Genomic DNA, 22,142 nt, shown 5'->3' with positions numbered 1-22,142 from the left:
GTAGCCTGGAGTACTGCACTCTAACCACTGCGCCACTGAGGCTCATATAGCTTTCCCAAATAGCTATCCTTTCTTGGATGCATTTTCTCTGAATACAGGTATTCCTCAACTTACAACAGTTCATGTGCTTTACATTCGCATGCTGGACAACTAGGTCACATTTATGACAGTTGCAATGTTCCAGAGTTATGTGATGCCCTTTTGCAACCTTCTGACAAACAAAGTCAACCGGGAAACTAGATTCCCTTAACAACTGTGTCAATAAAGGTCATAAAATGTGGCAAAATTCACTTAACAACTGTCTTGCTTATCAATAAAAATTTTGGGCTCCATTGTGATTGTATATTGAGGACTACCTGTATAACTAATTTGAGATGTAGCCTTGATGCCATATGCGCATGAATAATGGGGAAAATATGGCCTGCCCATATAATGAAGCAAACGGCAGCTATTGAGAATTGCTATCACCAAGTGACACAAATGCAACTGTGTTTAGTGAGCAGACTTTCGTCTTGGTTTTTCCCTAATTGAACACTACGTTACTGGAACGGAGTACAATATTCACATACATTCTCCCCTTCACAGAGAAGCAGTTCCCAAGCAGTTAGAGCATTTGAAAGAGAACCAACTTGCCTCCAGAAAATGTCGCAAGAATAAAATTTGAATAATGGACGTATTGTATACTGCATTGAGTTCCTGAGAATATACACATGTGCTAGATACGTGGCAAGCAAATCATTATCCTACCTTCGAGTGGCAGTGGAATCAGAACAGGAGGTAATTCTTCTGAGTCAAGTCTGATTATTAGTGCTTTATTTTATTTTGCTTTCTAGAAATGAGGTTACCAGCTTGAGACGCCTGCCTGCTGCCTTCCTATAGCAAAGACGAGCTTCCGTTTAATTTGGAAATTGTCTGAGGATTGGTCCCCGTGTTTGGCTAATAGCTATGCTATTCTGAAAATGAGAAGAGGAAACGATGAAGGTTTAAAAATGGACTGCAAAACAAAACAAACAGCAGAAAGCTTCCCAGGCATTTTAAAATGTGGTTTTTAATATGTATGTGAAGCAGCTGGACTGACACAATGGATGCTAACGGCTCCTTCAGGTTCCTTTCATACAATATTATTCCCATTTTCAGCAACAGGGCCAAAAAGATTTTAAGAGGGGGGAGGGAAGAGAAACCTTCTCATATTTGCTTTCCAACAGCTGTACAAAACCACAATGACATAGGCATTTGCATCCTACAAGAGTCCCAATAAAAATGCAAGTTGTTTGGAGGAAGAACTTCGAATAAGAGAGAAAACAGCCGTAGACTTCCACATAGGTGAAGACCTATTTGGGGTTTTGGCTGTCAAAAAAGTAATCCACCCACCCTCGTCCATGGGACATTGATAATAAATCATTTGCCAAGAACAAATGGTGACTTTGCAGCAAAGCTTCATGTTGAACACTGGTTTAATGGACCGGGATGTCAGGTTGGAATTACGTTTAGTTGAAGAAATATGGCTGCTGGAGACTCAGCATGAGGCACAGATAATAATACAAGAATCAGAGAAAGTGATTCTTGTATCATTATAATTATTATGTTGCACCTATATGCAACAATGCCCTAATAACTCAAATAAACATTTACAGTGCTGAAGCAAATTGTGTAAGATTTACCGCTCAGAAGTCATACACTTTTCTTTTGAACCCACTTTTAAATTGCAGCCCAATTTTAAAACATTGCATGTAGTTTTAATCTGATGCAAAAGGACACAATCTACATTATAGGTCCCCCTGTGTAAATTGTGGCATTCTTCATTAAAATATGAGAGCGAAATAACTTCCCCCCTCTCTCTGTGTGTATGTATGTATGTATGTATGTATGTATGTATGTATGTATGTGTATATATGTATGTATGTATGTACGTACGTATGTATGTATGTATTTTTACTACTGGTTCTGTAGGTGTGGCTTGGTGGCCGTGGTGGGGGAAGGATACTGTTCACCGCCCTGAGTCCTTCAGGAGAAGGGCGGAATAAAAATTAAATTATTATTATTATTATCATTATTATTATTATTATTATACTGCAAAATCCCCATTCCCTCCCCACTCCTGGGGGGAAGGATACTGCAAAATCCCCATTCCCTCCCCACTCCAGGGAAGGATAATATAAAACCCCATTCCCTCTCCACTCCTGGGGGAAGGATATTGCAAAAATTCAATTCCCACCTCACTCTGGGGCCAGCCAGAGGTAGTATTTTCTGGTTCTCTGAACTACTTAAAATTTCCGCTACCTGTTCTCCAGAACCTGTCAGAACCTGCTGGATTTCACCCCTGGTGTATATGTAGAAGCACAAAGCTGAAGCCTGAAGATGACAAACGAGACTTCGTCGAAACGTCACCAAGACACTTCCAATTTTACGCGGGAGAAAACCCGAATAACCAAAGACCTATATATATATATATATATATATATATATATGTGTGTGTGTGTGTGTGTGTGTGTGTGTGTGTGTGTGTGTACATATAATTCATTGGGGAATTTTTAGTTTTGCTATTTCTGCATAATTGTAAGGGGAATTCTAAACTTTCTTGATTCTTTTGCCTTTGTTTCTTTCATTTTAAGGCTATATTACATGAGTGACACTCATCACATTGTTGTCACATACTGTTTCACCACTTTTTTTTCTTTGCGGAGCTGGGGTGGGTGTGGCCTGCGTGTGATGCATCCGGCCTATGGACTGCCAGTTTGACACACCTGCTTTATTACATGGTTTCATGGAGAAAATCTATGTGATCATTAAAAGTTGACATATATAATCAAGCCATATAATCTTCCTCCCCCTCCCCCTCCCTCTCCCACCTCCTCCTCATGAAGAAGGATGGAAGAGGAATTCATGCTGTTTCTTATAAAGCTAAAGATATAGGTTACATTTTCCTATCAATTCGATCATGCCAAGTTTGAGTGGCAGAGGAGAGCAATTGGAAACACAGAGTTAGAAGAAACAGGATCTTAGACCCATTTCCAACTTCTACAGAATGACTGCATAGAGTACTGTGGAATTAAACACCTAGTCTGAGTTTTTCTTTCTCTGATCCACTTATCCTTTTGCATTGTGTCTCTTAGAATGTTACTTCAAAGCTTCACAATTCAACCTAGATTAGAGACAAGCATAACAAATGCTATAAATAAATCATAAATACATCTTTATAATGTGCATAGTGGTTTCTATACAAAAACTGGGATTGCATAATTTTTAATCAGCTTTTCTTTCTCTTTCCATTGTTTATGTAGTCTAAATGTGTAGTTGTGTGTACAGAGTCTTCAGTTAATGTGTTGAGCTGGTATAACAACATATGCACAAAATATACACTGACTGTAGACAGGATATGTGAGAAATCAACCCAATACTTTTCTCTGTAATCTGATGGCTGCTGGATGTTTTGGTCTTTATTTTCTAGATAAATCATTGCACATATTTAATTATTTTTATTCTAAACTCCCTTCAATGAACAATTAGGGATATCAGCTGTGTTCAAATAAAAATGTTAATTAAATATGCTAGTTCTTCATCAGCTTTGAGAATAAGCTCTTGCTTCAAAATATCTCTCTCCTCCAAGTGATGCTATCTGTGAAATCTACATACTTAATTTACTTTTACAGCAGAAAATATTAATAAAATTTACATTGTATAACTGATATAGAGCTTAAGACATTGCTCATTTATAACTAAATTATGTTACCTTAAGTGAAACAATATTGAATGGTAGCTTATTCTGCTAATTTATACTCATGGAAATATGTGCTGAAGAAGACATAAGACTTATAGAAATGCTGCATGAAAAAGAAATAGTAGGAATATTTGATCATTTGGGGAAGGGAATTATTTACTCTTGAAACCTGCATATAAATAGGTCTGATATTTTCTGAAACTGGCAGTCAGATAATGGTCTTCTAGAGATAATTTGCTAAGGGGCTTACTAACTGCATTTCACTCCCAATGACTTTTGGCATATTTCTTTTGATACTCGCACTAGGTTCTCCTAGTGTTAGTCTTGGTCACATGGGCTAATGAAAAAGACAATGCTAGTTATTTTAAATTAGGAAGAATCTAGTTTAGAATGGATAACTTGGCCACAAATGCTAACCACCCATATAGAAACCGTGTAAACACAGTTCCTAGGAAGCTTTGTATCCAATGAATGAACATGTAGAGCCAGGTAGAAGCATCTCAGTCCCTAAGAGAAACAACTCATTCATGTCAATATGTGGGAATAAGATTATTAATTGAATGAATGATGCTGTTTGGAAGAGAGAGAGAATCCAACTTATTGTGCAGTGACTATTACTAGCCTGAATAGTTGCTTTTTAACCTAACTACACTTTCTCAGTATACCTGTGGATACACTGAAGCTACAACTTGTAATATTCCGGGTCAACACAACCATTACCTGAGGATGCTAGTTGTCATAGTCCCAACACATCTAACAATCTGAATGAGATATTTCCCTAAGACTAATTTATATTTGCAGGATGCAGGGAAGAAGGAGATGTGGGGTGGGGGTAGGGGGAAGAAACAGCTGGTGTAGCTGTTTTTTTTAAAAAAAAAAAAGACTATTGTTACAACACTCTGAATGGAATATTTTTAATTTGGCAAAAAGTCTTTAACTGCTGCTGCACTAATCAAGATTTCAGTGCTAAACACAGCCATCAGGAGCAAGTCTCACTGAACTCTAGTCCCAATATTGAAGGCAAAAAAAGCACCACCCTTGATGCAAATGTTTAAATGTCTGCAGTGAACTATGCTGGCCTTTATTTGTGCATAAATATGCAAAGAACCTCTCACATTGTTGCATTTCTAGAAGAAAAGAAATGAAGGCACACAGGCACAAGAGTGCCTGATAATAAAAATATTACTGGCTACTAATGAAAGAACTCCAGTTAAAACCATTGCAGAAGCTACTAGTCATCATGAGGTATTGTTTGATTTTCTTCGTTATACAGGGGAAACTAGTTTTCTCATATGAACCTGTAACTGATTCCACATATGTAGTCTTGAAACAAAAAGCTTTCTGTGCTTAGTTTGTATTCATCCAGACGCAGTAGCTTCAATGCCGAAAAAGAGCGTATAAGTCATTCTGTGCAAATGCACACCAGAAAAATATCCAGCACCCAGAACGACACTCTAATCCCTTAGTACGCAAGTCATCTAATTTTTATAAAGCTGAAAGCATTATTATTATTTTTTTAAAAAGAAATATTACAAATACATACAATATCTGGTTACACAGTGTGGCATGCTTTCGCGCTGCACAAAAGCCTAAAAGAAAGCTACTTTTTGTGCAGTCAGGCACAGCAATCCTCCACTTAAATTACACGGGGACCAGAGCTGCATGCTTGCTACATCAATAGAGTGGCTGCTGCTTACATCATATGCTTAGCGTGGGGCAGAAGAAGAAAACAGAGACTGGGGAGAATACAAAATGGCCAAAAAGGGAAAAGAAAAAAAAAGGATAGGCATCCTATGAGTGTTTCTGGAAAGCTGAGGTTAGCAATGCTTTCTACAAGTCATGTGGACGGGAGGCCAACAGGTAGGTTCCCTGAACTGGATAAATCAGAGACTTGCGCCATAGCTATACCAGAACAACTGGATATCGCTATTGATCAAAAAGCAAGAAACATATGCAGATCATTGATCTGGCTTCACCAAGGGAAAAACACTTTATCATTCTTTCTCCATCACTCCCATTTGGAAAGAGGTGCAGCTAAGCAGAAAACTTCATGATGCACATGGCAGAAAAGAAAAGGGAATGCTTGGGAAATAGAAAATAAGGTTTTATGAAATTATGGTCTTATTGACGGAAGTCTTTTACTGGTGAATATAACAAACAAAGAATAGTCACAAGGTTTATCCTGGTTTCAAATGACTTGTGTTTAATTATTGCTTTGTAAACTTGCAATCTTATCAATTTAAAAAAAGGATGGAGAATGATGCATAGCCGCTTCATTTCAAAGCCAGAGAATATTTGTTAATATTATATTATGTACTTATAATAAGTAACCATATGGCATATAGTATCCTGAAATCTAAACATTAAAATAATAGAATGTCCAATAACCTCCACATTATTCTTTATGGTCATTCACACTTTAATAACTTCCCATCTGAATTCCTACAATGAATGTACAAGCATTGTGAAGTTGTGATAAAAAGGCATATTTTGTATGTGTATTGTGACATCACATGCACACAAACAGACACATCACAAAGCTTATTATTGTAATGTTTATTTCACTATTTGGATGAAACCATTGGATTTTAGATGCTTCTGAAACTATTTATAAGCAAGGAACCTCATTGTGTTACATGAAGGTATTTATTCTTCACTAACTTTACTCCAGAATTTAAAAGGGAGGCTTTCTCAGACTCAGACCTTCAAAATTTCTTTCTTTCCTTCCTTCCTTCCTTCCTTCTGAAGTTTATTTATCTTATTTATGTTCAAAACATAATCCAAAACTAGTGGTTGGTGGTTCAGAAATAAACATGAACTGCAGCATTTTTTTGTTGGGAAAAATGTAAGTACATCATTGGAACAAGTTGACCTCAGCAACTAATGTTCTTGTTTACTGTCATGATAAAAATATTTAGCTTTACTACCAATTTAAACTGAATCGTTTTATTTACAAACTAAAAGTATGCCACTATCCCTTGGCTTTTAGTGCAAAATATTTTTAGGAGGATGTTTTAAATATATATGATGGACATTTATTTCAGGATCTTGTTTGCCCTACAAATTGCTATGAAGTGGTGAAAGGCCCATTTAAACACAATGAGAAATCATCAAAAGAAATGTAAACACCACCTGTAAATTCCTGCTCTGAATCTCATAATTATGAATTTGGGATGAAAGGATCCTCTGTTTCAAGAGGAGAAAAGTGTAATAAAAAGAACGGACACTGAGCCAGCTGCACACTATATGGGATTTCCTTTTTTAAAAAACACCAATACTGTAGAGTTGTTGCAGATAAAAGTGGGAAATGTTTTTTTTAAAAATTGAAAGAAGAAAGAAATCACTTAGATCAGATGTGATATCCCCTTTTTCAACCATGATTAACATGGCCAACCTTGTAGAAAAGTAGACCATGACTGTATGCAGATGACCATTTCATTATAGAACTGCAGCTGATACAATTAAAAGTCTTTGCCGCCGAAATGAATCCTGTAAATTTCTAAGTAGTTCTGGATGAGTTGGCTTTGATCCTCATCCCCTTTTCTTCAATGATAAATGGCATCCTGATGTAGATCAAAGGACAGTTCTACTCTGAGGCAGAGTGAGGTGGTTGAGTCCAAGAGACAGCAGCATTTGGTTTCGCATGGACAAATGTCAGTCTTGTGATTGCCTGTGACCACAATTTATTATTCCTTAGTGTTACAAACCATACATCGTAACAGAACTGAACTGAAGAGGGTGATAAAGTGATCAAATCAGGCATTCACTAATGTTCTTCCAATCCTTGTGTTTTTTTCCCCTGCATGTCCCCATATCACCTGTTAGAAAGGTATAATTAATCCCATTCAAGCTTGTTCCTGCTCTGTTTAGACATCCAGTTATGGTCACTAAGATACAAAAAAGATGCTGAGGCCCTAGAAAGAGTGCAAAGAAAAGCAACAAAGATGAGAAGGTGTCTGAAGACTAAACTCTACAATGAACAACTAAGGGAACTACTTATCAGAGGTGGGTTTCGCAGATTCTTACCAGTTCTGGAGAACCGGTAGCAGAAATTTTGAGTAGTTTCAGAGAACCGATAGTAAAAATTCTGACTGGCCCACCCCCATCTATTTTCTGCCTCCCAAGTCCCAGCTGATCGGGAAGAAATGGGAATTTTGCAGTAGCCTTCCCCTGGAATGGAGATTTTACAGTATCCTTCCCCTGCCATGCCCGCCAAGCCACACCCATCAAGCAATACCATGCCCACCAAGCCACACCCACAGAACCGGTAGTAAAACTTTTTGAAACCCACCACTGCTACGTATGTTTAGTAAACTTTGGTCAAGTTGCCATGATTTAACCTTTTCAGATACTCTTTTACCTGGATGATTGAGTCTTCATTTACATAAATACCAGTAAGTATGTTTAGCCTAACAAAGAGAAGGCTTAGGAGGGACATAATAGCTATCTTTCAACATTTAAAGGCTGTCACAGGGTAGAGAGGGTCGATTTTTTCTCTCCAAAGCACCTGAGAGCAGGACAAGAAGCAATGGGTGGAAGCTCTTCAGTGGAATTAAAGTAATAAGAAGGAATTTCCTGACAGTGAGAATGATTATACAGTAGAACAGCTTGCCTCCTGAAGTTGTGAGTCCATCACTGGAGGTTTTCAAGAAAAGATTGAGAACCATTTGTCTGGGGTGGTATAAGGATTCATGCCTTAGGCAAAGATTGGACTAGAACAAATCCAAGGGTTAGGGTAACCCTAACCCTTTCAACCTATGATAACTGTTCCTCCCTGTTGGCTGGTAGTACAGGATCTAATGAAATATCAATAATTCAGGTTCTGAATGTTTATAAGTGATTACTACTCCTATTCACACAACCATCAAAAACACTAAATACTGCATATGAAATATTGGGCTGGCATTAAGAGTGTTTTAGAAAGGAAATCAAGAAAATGTGGCAGACCAGCATCCACTCAAATCTGAATTATGATAATGTGCAGCTGGCACAAGCCTGTGAATGGAAGTGAATCATTTGGTTCAGCAAGAACAAAAGTTTGTGTATGCTCTTGACGTCATAAGGACAAAGCTATAGAACTGGGCCTTCAAATTATAACAGCTTAATTTACAAGGTCAGGAATTAACTGCACGTTCATAGATGTGTGGATGAATTCTTTTTTCCTGCAAAACTTTTGGTTCATGCATGATTTATACCAGGGCTGTCAAACTTGTGGCCCGTGGGCTGGATGTGTCCCACTGGATGTGTCCCGCCTCTGCACAGTTTAGTGAAGAGGAAAAAAGTTCCGATATGTCACGTGATGCCGCCGTGATGAAGTGAGTTTGACAACCCCTGATTTATACTCAGTGTTAACAAAATGTGAATGAAATGCACTATTTTCATAAAGGGTTCAATTAAGGAAATGCAGATGGGTAATGTCAAATCTAAATATAATTGACATGTGGCTGGAGATCCCTTTCTCAAAGCAAGAACTCTTTTTATTATTCACTCTTTTTAGTTCTATGAAATATCAAAGAAAAGAATGGATGATTCCAGATACAAACCCGCCCTGCTCAAAAAAACTTCATTATCCTTGGTTTCATAAATAGAAAGATTCTCCCAATTTGAGATCAACTCCTTAAATTTAAGTGGGCACATCTACGAAGCTTTCTTGGTACAAAACATAACTGATTTGTATCGCCTTGTATTTTTTTTCCTTTTCTTTCATGTTTCCCTAGTTTAACCTTAAGTCCTGAGTTTTCCTAGTGGTATCCAGTCCACTAAACAGCAACTATCCAGTCTGATCAGGTTTTACTTTTTGAAGGTTTTGTAGGTACTGCCACCTGCTGCAGACATCAGATAGTAACAATAATTGTGTATCTATTGCATGACACTGAAATCCATTTTGTTTTCATTTTATGCCACATACATCGCTAAGTGATGATGAGAACAAGTTACATCATAATAATAGTAGCAGGTATTATATTTTATTTGCTGAATGATACATACTTAAGTGCATATCAGTGCCCTTTGAGACTTCTCCAATATTATTATTTGAGATAAGCATAAACCCAGAAGAAATATTTTATGAGACAAAGTGTCACCTTCCCACTTTCGCAGACACAATTGCCATTATTCAAGCTTATCTGATAAGTCCGTTGTCCAATTTTCTACACTATAGTCTGATTTCTGGTACTTAAAGTTCAAGCTTTATTATATTGGTATGGCTGACCATAAAAGTCTCAGAATGTTTATTTTCTGTATGGAAAAAATTGCAACAATTTACAGAAAATGAATGTCTGTTTATGTGACACTCTATTTTCTGTAAACATTAACTCAAACTAAAATTGTAACAGAAGGTAGAGAATTGAGCTAACAGGAAAAATAAAGCATTACCTGATTTTTGCTAGTTATACATGCATTTTTACATGTGAATTTTTATTTAGAAAACCAAAGTCCATAAATTAATTGCTTAGAAAATCCATCTTTTCTTATGGCTGACAGCAATGCACTGAATAGATGTAGACAATCTGGATTCAGCTTTGTAACAGAAATAATATGTTTACTGAGCAAAAGATGGGATATGAATGTACCTTTATTTTTATGCTTAATATTCTTTTTTATTCCCATTTATCTGAAGAAAATGGTTCACATTTGTCTTTCATGTTGCATTAGGAGAAATTCATGCTTGATATCCTATAATAAAATTATTTTTATTGTTTTTTTTTAAAAAACAGCATTTTTTTGCAAATATATTAGACTGAACAAAAAAGAATTAAGATGGAGGAGTTCAGTCAAGATGCAGATGGATACTGTGAATTACTGTGCATCAATGCTTTCAGAATAAACTTCATCCTTCTAAAAAGAAGTAAATTCTACTGGTGGTTCAAAGGCACCAAAGATGGTTTGCATGGAAGTCATGACTTTTCACTAAGGACTGTCTCGTCTCTGCAGAGCAGGAGCCAATGATATAGAGAATCTTCAAATTTGTATTATGCATTGGCCATAGATCTCTCCCTATTACTGTTAGTTTCTTCTGTACAGATGAAGCATCTGCATGTTTAATTTGAGGACAAAATTCAGCATAACCTGATTATGTTTTTGTGAGTAAAAAATGAATAAATAAACAATTTCATTAATCAAAACTTCTATGTCTGTCTCTCTCTCCCTGCCTCCATCCATCCATCCATCCATCCATCCATCCATCCATCCATCCATCCATCCATCCATCCATCTATCTATCTATCTATCTATCTATCTATCTATCTATCCCTGCCTGCCTGCCTGCCTGCCTGCCTGCCTGCCTGCCTGCCTGCCTGCCTGCCTGCCTGCCTGCCTGCCTGTCTACCTTTTATCTATCATCTATCTCTTTTTATTTTCACCCACTGAACATGCACAGTATGATATATTCTGGTGCAATTGTTATTAAGGTATTAGACTAGGACTTGGGAAAGCCAGGGTCAAGCCTACAATCAGTCTGGAAAATTCTTGGAGGACTTTGACCCAATTTCCCCCCCCCCAACTTTAAATATTACATGTATATAAGAAAGTTGCTAGGATAAATTGAAGCTTCATCCTATGCAAACTACTTCTGGCTGCTGGATGTAATTTCACAAATACATGCATAAATAAATTCTAGGTTCTGAGTATTTGCCTCTTTTGTCATGTGTGGTCTTTGTTTTGATAAAGGTCATACTCCATAATGTAGAATATGGAGCATCATATTTACTTGGGAATGTTCAGAGGCAGGAATGTGATTTATAATTATTACATATCAATTATTAATCTTCCTTACTATTACTAGGAAAATTCAAGGAAGAGGAAACATGAGACAGGTCCTCTTAATATGCAGTTTGGTCTAAGGAAGTGTATGCAGAAAATCAGGACGATGTCAAAAGCCATTTATAAAAAAAAAGACCCTATAACTTGAAATCTTTTAAAGAGAGAATTCTGATTGGCTCTTTGGCTGACAATCCTGATTGCTGATTTAATATTTATTTTATTTATTTATTTTATTTATTTATTTTATTCGATTTTTATACCGCCCTTCTCCCGAAGGAATCAGGGCGGTGTACAGCCGAAATAAAATACAGAGTATATACAATTAAAAGAAATTAAAAGAAACTATTAATAAATGGCCGATAATTTAAAAATTTACAAATATTTAAAATCTCTAAAACCCCAATTTAAAATCAACTATTTATGCTAGTCCTGCTTGAGTGAATAAGTATGTTTTTAGCTCACGACGAAAGGTCCGAAGATCAGGCACTTGACGTAAGCCGGGGGGAGTTCGTTCCAGAGCGTTGGTGCTCCCACAGAGAAGGCCCTACCCCTGGGAGCCGCCAGCCGACATTGTTTGGCGGACAGCACCCTGAGAAGGCCCTCTTTGTGAGAGCGTACGGGTCGATGGGAGGCATACGGTAACAGCAGGCGGTCCCGTAAGTACCCGGGTCCTAAGCCATGGAGCGCTTTAAAGGTGGTAACCAGGATCTTGAAGCGCACCCGAAAGACCACAGGAAGCCAGTGCAAACTACGGAGCAGTGGTGTTACGTGGGCGCCTCGAACGGTTCCCGTTACCACTCGCGCAGCTGCATTCTGGACTAACTGCAGCCTCCGGGTGCACCTCAAGGGCAGCCCCATGTAGAGAGCATTGCAATAATCCAGCCGAGACGTAACCAGAGCGTGAGTGACCGTGCATAAGGCATCCCGGTCAAGGAAGGGACGCAACTGGCGAACCAAGCGGACTTGGTAAAAAGCCCTCCTGGTGACGGCCGCCAGATGTTCCTCAAAGGACAGCCGGCCATCCAGGAGGACGCCCAAATTGCGAACCACCTCCTTTGGGGCCACTAACTGCTTCAACAGTCAGCTGCGGGTGCAGCTGACTGTACCGTGCCGGAATCCACAGCCACTCCGTCTTGGAGGGATTGAGCTTGAGTCTGTTTCTCCCCATCCAGACCCGTACGGCTTCCAGGCACCGGGACAGCACTTCGACCGCTTCGTTGGGGTGGTCCGGGGTGGAAAAGTACAGCTGAGTGTCATCAGCGTACAGATGATAACTCACCCCGAAACCACTGATGACCTCGCCCAGCGGCTTCATGTAGATGTTGAACAGGGTAGGCGAGAGAATCGACCCCTGAGGTACCCCACAAGTGAGGCCCCTCGAGGACGACCTCTGCCCCCCTGTCAACACCGACTGCGACCGGTCAGAGAGATAGGAGGAGAACCACCGATAAACGGTGCCTCCCACTCCCAATCCCTCCAACCGGCGCAGCAGGATACCATGGCCGATGGTATCAAAAGCCGCTGAAAGATCTAATAGGACCAAGGCAGAGGAACAACCCCTGTCCCTGGCCCTCCAGAGGTCATCCACCAACGCGACCAAAGCCGTCTCCGTGCTATAACCGGGTCGGAAGCCGGACTGGAACGGGTCTAGATAGACAGCAATAATATGCACTATTATTACATTGGCAGCTTGGAAATGAAAGATTGGATGTCATGGCCCTTTGGATTGGGAAGGGAGAGCTTTGGAAGAAATTGCTCCTCCAATGACCAGTGCATAGAAAACTGAACATGAGAAATAACTTCTGCTTACTCCTCTTGAGGCAGAATAGCTCTGAAAATTCATACTGGCCTATTAAGCTTTATTGAATACTAACAGGCTTAGCATATTCTGGCCAAAATTGTGATTAAGTAATCTGTGGCCCACCGTGATCTGCTTTCAAATCAAGAACCTGTCTTTCTTTCTCATAATTAGTAGGAGTTTATCTTTGGCAGGTTTGTGGCTTAGTTGTGGGAATGTCAGTCTATAAATATAACCCCAATTGTCTCTCATCAAACCTTCTTGCTGTGTAATTTCTATTAATTTCAACCTCTGCTCATCCTGTGCAAATCCCATTGAACTGAACAAACATGCTGTGGGTAGTGCATCTGATGCAAAACAATGCCAGGGAATTGAGACTGCTTTTTAAAACAAAGCAGAGTTCTGTTTTCTGCATGTGAAAGAACAAGAAACAGAGAGACAGATGTACAACAATGTGGCTATTTAGTGCCCTCAGGTAGGGTCATGTTAAAACACTGCTAGATCAGTCCCTCATCTTTGGCACTCAATGTTTTCTCACACCTTCTGAGAAATAGTCTGTCTCAACCTGTATCTCATGTACCTTAACTCTTTTACTTCTACATGATAGGATTATCCAGCCAGAATCCTCCTTGAGTGAAATAAAGCACACACTGAACATTTTCGTATATTCGTATGTAATGCATGTACAAAACTAGAGTTGGGCAATGCAGGAGGGAAGGAGGGAGGGAGGGAGGGAGGAAGGAAGGAAGGAAGGAAGGAGGTTTTGAGCGCATTCTAAATGACTATCAAGGAGGGCAGTGACTGTTCTCAATATTTGAATCTGGAAATGATTACTGTTGTACAGGTGGCCCTCAATTTACGACCAAAATTTGTTAAGTGAGTTTTGCCCCATTTTATTACTTTTCTTGCCACATTTGTTAAGTGAATCTCTGCAGTTGTTAAATTAGTAACCCAATTGTTAAGTGAATCTGGTTTCCCTTTGAATTTTTCTTGTCGGAAGGTTGCAAAAGGTGATCACTTGACCCTGAGACATTGCAACTGTCAGAAATGTGAGTCAGTTGTCAAGTGTCTGAATGTAAATCACATGACCATAGGGATGTTGCAGTGGTCATAAGTGTGAAAAATGGTCATAGCTCACTTGTCCCAAAGGTGCTTTTTTCAAGAGGCAACTGGACTTTCTGGTTTTTCTTTGAAGACATTTTGCTTCTCATCCACGAAGCTTCTTCAGCTCTGGTTGGATGGTGGGAAATGGAAGGAGTTATACTTCTTGCAGACAGCTGGTCATTTGCATTCTTTTTATATTCCTCCTATCTGCAAGGAGTAGAAATCTTTCCATTTCCCACCATCCAGTCAGAGCTGAAGAAGCTTCTTGGATGAGAAGCGAAATGTCTTCAAAGGAAAACCAGAAAATCCAGTTGCCTCTTGAAAAAAGCACCTTTGGGACAACCATGACCTGGATGACTGAGAATCTCCATAGTCATAACTCACTTGTTTCATTAATGTTGTAACTTTGAATGGTCATTAAGTGAACTGTTATAAATTGAGGACTACCTATAATTCTTATTGTCACTCATCCGTGGATAAGCTCTGTCAGGTATCATGGAACTTACTTCTAAGTAAACTTTGCATACCTTATAGGGGAATTCTATTTTAATATTCCAATCCCAAAGGTGCTTTTTTCAAGAGGCAACTGGACTTTCTGGTTTTTCTTTGAAGACATTTTGCTTCTCATCCAAGAAGCTTCTTCAGAGCTGAAGGAGCTGAAGAAGCTTCTTGGATGAGAAGCAAAACGTCTTCAAAGAAAAACCAGAAAGTCCAGTTGCCTTTGAGACAACCATGACCTGGATGACTGAGAATCTCCATAGATGTTAATGTTCCTAGTTTCTTTATATACACAAGCTTTCAAGCAAATCAGAGGAGATGAACTTTATTTTGAACTCAGAAAACATATTGAGGAAATTCCACATATGGAACTGAACTTTGGCTCTGACAGATGGCCTTATGGATTCTTGTGTTTTCATCCTCAACTGCCTGGTCCTTTTCAGTTAATTTAGGGAATATTTTGAATATTCCTTCCTATGAACCCATCTGGAATGTACATCACTGTAAAATGACTTGAATGTAGCCCTGGGACTACGGGCTACAAGAAATCAAGAAATAATGAAATTATATTTTATTGACGGTCCCCTAAAATGCATATCAGACCATATTTTCATATCTCAAAGCAGTTTGTACCAGCTAATCAATAGTGGTATCCTAGTGGTATCTTCTCCTAGTATATATTTTAACCTACTTAAAACCTGGCAAACTTCTTCAGAAAATACACCAACCCAAATCTACTGAGTTTGGGATGATTTAGCACAAAAACCCTTGGGTATGTTATTAAAACCTGTTTCTGCCATTACGCTTTGAAAAGACCAACAGTTTCTATTTCATATCAGAATCTCTTCTGCTAGCCTTTTTCTGAACATGACCTGTAGTAGGTAGTTTCCATGCCTTCGTTTTATAGAGATTTTTCTCCATATGGCACAATGAGATAATACTGCATTACCTATTATACAAATAATAATATTGTGTTATTGTTTAGAATGATACACTGAATCAGGCATTTACTTTATGTACACAATATATAGCAAAATATAAATAGTAGTCATTAACTGGCTAAATAATTAAAATAGCTGTTATGTAATTAACATAGTACAGAACAACGGACATGCAATGATGAACAAATTCCTTTGTCAAGGTATTAAAGACATGTTGACATTGACTAGGATATCTGGATTACAAAAATACAGGGGTTGGGATGAGGAAGCTAGGATTGTGTGTAGAAAAAGTCAAGATGGCAGCTACAGCCATGGAAAGTCTCAGTCTTTTTTTCTTTGTGTTATGCTTCTTGAGCCCTGAGGGAATAAATAAATCTATCTGAATTTCAGTTCTCATTTAAGGCAGTCTTATTTGAGTCTTACCTGCAGGTAATATACCCTTAGACCGAGACATTAAATTCCTGTGTCTCCAGTTTTTCTCATTTGTCATCCTTGGTTTCAGGCTCTACATTCTTATGGCATGCTTGAAACAAACTACACATTTTCAACCAGTGCCTATTTGACTGCCTATATTGAACTTACTAAAAGCTTCTATTCATACTGGTATATGGGCTTTGCAGGCTTTCTAAGCTATGCCTACTCTACCTCTTTGGAATAAATATTTTAAAATATCCTATTAGTAGCCATATGCTTTAATAGGGTGAAACCTTTATCCCTTATACTACTGCAGGAGAGAGCCAGTTTTTGTGTAGCAGTTAAATCAAGGGTCCTCAAACATTTTACACAGGGTGCCAATTCACCATCCCTCAGACTCTTGGGGGGCCGGGCCAGCTGGGTGGGCATGGCTAGGTGGTCATGTGACTAGGTGGGCAGGGCCAATTTAACAGTCCATTAAACAATGGACACAAATTAAACTTTAATTTTGTTTTGCTCCTGGGGTGTTTTATTTGCTTTTGTTTGCATGTTGCTCTTTTGGTTGAGTTTTCTTTTTGCTAGATCATTTTTAAGTTGTTTAGGAGTCTAGTCATCCACTTCAAGAAACTCTTTTTCAAGAAAGTTTTGCAGCAATTCTTCTCAGCCCCAAGGAGCTTAAAATCAACAAGTCTCTCTCTGTGTCTCTTGTCTCTCACCCTCTGTCTTTCTCTGTCTAGCTCTCTCTGTCTATCTCGCTCTCTCTGTCTATCTTTTGGAGGCAGGGGAGGTGAAGAACGGCCCTGCTTTTGGCTTCGCAGTGTGTCCGCCGCCCTGTTTTTCACCTACCCCACCTCCAGAAGTCTCTGCAGGCCAAAACGGGCTAAAATGAGTTTTTTTTTGGCCTCCTGGGGTGTCTGCACATCCCATTTTTCACCTCCCCCGCCTTCAGAATATCTTTGTAGGCCAAACACGGACTAAAATGGGCCATTTTTTGGCAAAAATTGGTTAAAATGAACCACTTTTTGGCCAAAAACAGGCTAAAACATTTATTTATTTTATTTATTTATTTATTAAATTTTTATACCGCCCTTCTCCCGAAGGACTCAGGGTGGTGTACAGCCAAAGATAAAAAGTTGATATACATACAATTTAAAACCAAGATTTAAAACTAAGCAAATTACAAAAAGGCCAATATTAAAATTTAAAAATTTAAAAACCCTAAGACAATAAAAACCCAATTTAAAATTAATAAAACTATTAAAACATGACATTTTTGGCAAAAATTGGTTAAAATGAACCACTTTTTGGCCAAAAACAGGCTAAAACATTTATTTATTTTATTTATTTATTTATTAAATTTTTATACCGCCCTTCTCCCGAAGGACTCAGGGTGGTGTACAGCCAAAGATAAAAAGTTGATATACATACAATTTAAAACCAAGATTTAAAACTAAGCAAATTACAAAAAGGCCAATATTAAAATTTAAAAATTTAAAAACCCTAAGACAATAAAAACCCAATTTAAAATTAATAAAACTATTAAAACATGACATTTTTTGGCCTCCTAGGGTGTCTGTGTGCCCCATTTTTCACCTCCCTCACCTCTGAAACATCTATGCAGGCCAAAACCAGGCTAGAATGGGCCATTTTTGGCCCAAAATTGGCTAAAATGGGCCACTTTTTGGTCCTAAAACACACTAAAACAGGTCATTTTTGGGCCTCCTGGGCCATCTGTGCACCCGTTTTTCACCTTCCCCACCTCCAAAACCTCTCTGCAGGCCAAAATTACCTTCCAGTTCCAGTCCACGGGGCTCGCAAAAGTAAATCCTGCTCTCCGCCGAAGGTGGGAGTCGGCGAGTGGGTGGGGCAGCCTTGTGGTCCTGCAAAGGCCAGATTAATGACTTTGGTGGGCCATATGCAGCCTGCGGGCCATAGTTTGAGGCCCTGCACACAGAGCTGAAAAGCAGATTAGAGGGGTGGGAAGGGAATGGACCTTTTAGAGTATCCTTCCTTTCCCCTGGAGTGGAGTGGAAATGGAGATTTTACACTATCCTTTCCCTGCAGTGGGGTGTAAATGGAGATTTTACAGAATCTCTCCCCTGTAATGGTGTGGAAATGGAGATTTTATAGTATTCTTCCCTGGCATGGGGTGGAAATGGATATTTTACAGTATCTTTCCCTTCCCCTGCAGTGGGTGGAAATGGAGATTTTACAGAATCCCTTCCCTGTAGTTGGGTGGAAATGAAGATTTTACAGTATCCTTCCCTTGGCATAGGGTGGAAATGGAGATTTTACAGTATCCTACCCCTGCCACACCCACCAAGCCATGCCATGCCCACCAAGCCATGCTCACAGAAGTGGTAGTAACTTTTTTTGAATCCTACCACTGAACTGACCATAGTGTAGAGTGCAGAATCTTAGAGTTCTGTGTGTCAACTGTGGCAAAGAGATATCACTTCTCCACCTTCTTTACATTCTCAATTGTTTGAGGATCAATAGGGCTTTTTTGTATAGTGAATAGGGTTTGAAATCTCACGACATCTTGGCCTTTTATTTAAGGTATGCTACATTGTTAAGCTCTGAACTTCATTATATTAGTGCATGTGCATATACATACATACATACATATTATACGTATGTATGTATGTATGTATATATGTATGTATGTATATATGTATGAGTGTATATGCACATGCATTTATATATTGTATATTGTTGTATATTGTATATGTGTGTACTCATGCCAGCATATTTTCCCTTAAGAGAGTTGTCATTTTCCAGATGAAGCTGATAAAAGATATGCGGGCACTGTCACTATCTGATCAGAATAACCTCCAAGCTACAAAGTTCAAATGCTACTCCATCCAGTACTAGCAAAATCCCTTTATTTGGATCGGCTATTGTAACCACCATCATAATATGTCTTTCTATAAGCCATTGGAATGGAGAACATATAGCAAGAGTAAATTCTGCTCATACTAAAGTTTTCTTTTCTACTGATTTTAAACTTCACTTAAAATGCAATGTTACTATTTAATGACTGATTATAAGTACTAATTCCTGTGACAAATTAAATCTATTGTTAATGCTTCTATTCTTGAAGATATATAAGCTTGATTGATACTATCTTAAGACACAGTCTTCTTTGGTGGAAATTTCTTTCCTCTTTTGAACCTCACACAAATTCTATGCCGTGAAAAACATATCCCAGGGTGTAACTTTGTTCTGACAAAGTTACCCCAAGGGTAGATTTTCCACACAATTGTATGGTTTCTATAACAGGATTTTCTGATCATTTTCCCCCTACCAATTTGAAATGTTCTTTTCTGCTCCGTTCTCAGGAAATATTATTAAAATTTCTAAAGTTGCTTCTGGGCTAAATTGTTTGATTCTGACTCTAGTTCACTTTCCCTCTTTATCTATGGTGCAAAGCTGGATGAACGTGTCTTTTGGGTTATACAAGCTACAGAAATTGTTGCAGAGACTTTAAAAAAACGAATAACAGTGCGATTCTATGCATGACGCTCACAAATAATTCCTGTTAGATTCATTAAGGTACAGAATCCCAAGGTGGGAGAAAAAGATATTTTATTATCTGGCAAGGATATGAACTTGAGGGGGGGAGATTATAATTTTTGCTATTATACATCCCCATATTAAATATGTATTGTAGGGCAAATGTGCAAATGCCTTCTTGCTTTTTTCCCTCTAGAAAATGGGACATTTTAAATTGATCTAATTTTGTGATGTTTTGAAAGGAACAAAATGGAAGAAATCGACATGTATTAGGAAATGCTTATTTAAAAAGAAAAAAAATTGCTGCAGTTCTACATGTTTGGGCTTGTACAGGGTAAAATCAAATGGTTGCATACAATAGTATTTTTATAGCACAATAATGAGGGCAAAAGAATATAACAACATTCTCTGGCAGCCTTGAACCTATCTCTTATGCTGTTTTAGATATTCCTCAAGTGCTTTAACTATCTTGAGCCAATTGTCGGGATAATCAATAAAGATAATTTCCTATTTAGATTAGATAATACTTTAATAGATTAGAAGGCCTTCCATAAATGGATTCTTTTGATTTAGAACCCACCAATGTCCTGAATCAGGCTTAAATTCCCCAGATATTGTGGGCTCCAGCAATGTTCAGAAAGTAATAGTGACCTATGTTGCACTAGTGGGTTTCATTTACCTTTGCTACCAGTTCGGAACACTGTGTGTGCACATGTGCTTGCATCGCTCACATGCGGTGTTTCTGCGCGAAGTGTCTGTGATGATATCCAGATGGGTGGGCCGAGCCTCCTGCCACCGCCGCTACCGATTCGCCCAAACTGGGACAAACAAGTAGAAACCCACCACTGCTATGTAGCCCTAGACAATGAAAAGAATCCTTTTAGCAATAGAGTTTCTAATAATGATGAGTACCCTTCAATGAACTTTTAAAATAGAAGATATATTTTCCTGTCCATTTCCTATGCATCCTAGAAAATGTTCATGGATCTAGAAATAAGGTAGTATAATGTTTGTGGCAGAATGGACATGTATATGCACAGATCTGGAAATATAAGTATTGGCAACCAAAAACAACATGCCACTGTTATTATTTTTTGTTCTAAAGCTCCACAATTAGTAAGGCAGGAATTAGAATACTACATCACTGCGTGTCAGAGAACACGTTTGTTATTCGGAGACAGTCGCATAGCTTTTATAATTCTGTGAATGGAAGGGACGACTTCCGGTATCCAGTGGCAACGGACGTCTGGAAGGTTTCTCCTGCCTCCAGCGCCCGAATCCGGCCGCCGCCGAGGCCCTCAGGGGCCAGGTGTTCCGAAAAGGACACCTGCCGTACGGACGGCTCGCCAGGGGTCTCCCAGCCGACATACAGGACTGTGGGGACCGATGCTGGCGCGTCCTAGGCTTGGCGGGGTTCGGAGGCCACAGGCGCCATTATTTTGCTCGTCGCCTGGGCCGCTGTGCCCGGTGACACCGGGGCATAGGATTTATAACTGCAGCAGCCTGGTGGTGAACAGGGCACGGAGAAGAATTGAGGAGGAGAAGGGAAGGGAATATCGGTGGCGTGGTGGAGTGCTCCGGTGCGGGGGTTTTCTCCCCTGCGGTTGGAAGGAGCACGAGTTATTTTGGAGAGAGGAGAACTTAAAATAAGAAGATTACCGGTTTTGTGGAGCTCTGGAGAAGAGGTGATGGAGAAATTTAGGAGGGAAGGTTTGAGGCCCCTCCTTCTGGGGAACAGTGGTGGCGCCCAGCTTCCGCCTTCACTATGAGAATTTTGATGACATCACTTCCTTCGGTTTCCTGGTTGACTAACTGTACTCTGGACTCGTTGCTCCTGTGAGTGCCCCTGGTGGATCCGGAGGAAATTACAAGGATACTGTGCTTGCCTGAGGATTTTGATTCTTTTTTTTCAAATGGCAAAGGTCAGAGACCAACTGCTGGAGAGATGGAGAGAATTCTGGAAAAGTTATCCAATATGGACAAGAAACTGGATGATTTGCAAAGAGGCCAAACGGAAATAAGAGAAGAAATTGTGACTATCCAAAAGGATTTAAAGGATACTCAACAAGTCTCAGCAGAAAACAAGCAGAAAGTGGAAGGTCTGGAGGGTGATATGCGGGCAGTGCAGAAAAGAGAGGAGGCGACAGGCAATGCTGTGCTTGGACTACAGATGGATAAAATGTCTTATTTCCTTAGGTTTCAAAATTTGGAAGAAGTGGACCAAGAAGACTTGAGAGATGTTGTGACTAAATTGTTGGGAGAATTTCTTGGGAGAAGTGTTGATTTCATGAATTGGGATGTGGATCGAGTTTATAGAGTTAATTTGCAATATGCACGCACGCATGCAGTTCCCAGAGAGGTTCATGTCAAATTTGTGAGAAGAGAGACGAGA

The sequence above is a fragment of the Ahaetulla prasina genome, chromosome 5 (assembly GCF_028640845.1).
Source record: "Ahaetulla prasina isolate Xishuangbanna chromosome 5, ASM2864084v1, whole genome shotgun sequence".
In the NCBI taxonomy this organism is placed as follows: domain Eukaryota; kingdom Metazoa; phylum Chordata; class Lepidosauria; order Squamata; family Colubridae; genus Ahaetulla; species Ahaetulla prasina.
The sequence above is the reverse complement of the archived record's forward strand: the minus strand, read 5'-3'. Positions refer to the sequence as shown.